This window comes from Varanus komodoensis, unplaced genomic scaffold, assembly GCF_004798865.1.
Source record: "Varanus komodoensis strain SLA01 unplaced genomic scaffold, ASM479886v1 scaffold56, whole genome shotgun sequence".
Taxonomy (NCBI): Eukaryota; Metazoa; Chordata; class Lepidosauria; order Squamata; family Varanidae; genus Varanus; species Varanus komodoensis.
Genome location: NW_025336169.1, coordinates 3612278 through 3613103, shown reverse-complemented (window position 1 = coordinate 3613103; position 826 = coordinate 3612278).

The following is an 826-nucleotide window of genomic DNA, read 5'->3' as shown; positions in this document are numbered from 1 at the left end:
ACGATTCCCCCTGCCGGTGGGCAAGTGTGACTACCCTCCGTTCAGCAGGGAGGCATGAGCAAGAACTTCACCTCCGAAGGGCCACCCAGTTTTTGCTTACTTGCAGGAGGGGCAGCGGTCCAGCCGCCTGGAGCACTGGCGTCCAGCATGGAGACCTCCTCCGACCGGCTGCGGCTGGGAATTGCGTGAACTGCAGGACAACGCAGCTGGCAGGCACAGGCGGGTAGAAGCCTGCAAGGGAACTTACAGAAGCACCGTTCACGTGGAACCGCTCTGGTCTGGTAACTGCTTTCTGTGACCAAGCGTTGCACCTTTGCACCCATTTCCATCTTGACTGCAACGCAAGTTTTGCAGAATGTGTTCTGCCGCCACTCCCTGTTGCACCTGAACCTGGTGAAGGAACAGTGGCTGAACCTTGATTTCGATTGCAAACCGCTTTCTTCCCCAGCCTGGAGCCCTCCAAATGCATTAAGGCGCGCACACTGATTCCAGACTGACTGGGAATCATGGGGGTTGCGGTCCATCTCGTCGGGAAGGTGCCAGGTTGAAAGAGTTCAGAGGAGGACATTCAGAAACGCAATACTCTCTGTGTGTGTCACCTGCGTACAGAGAGAAGGGACAGGACTGCTCCCCAATTCACCGTGCTCTTACAAATGCAGAGCTGGCTTTGGGGGGCCCTGTGTCTGCCCTGCTGGGAAAGCCAGGAAAAAATGCTTGCTGAAGGACCGAAGAATGTTCTCCATGCCATAATATCCCTGATCCAACCCTGTTCTTCTCCCCAGCCCAACGGAAGAGAGAGTGAGCACATGGCACATGTGAATTATCT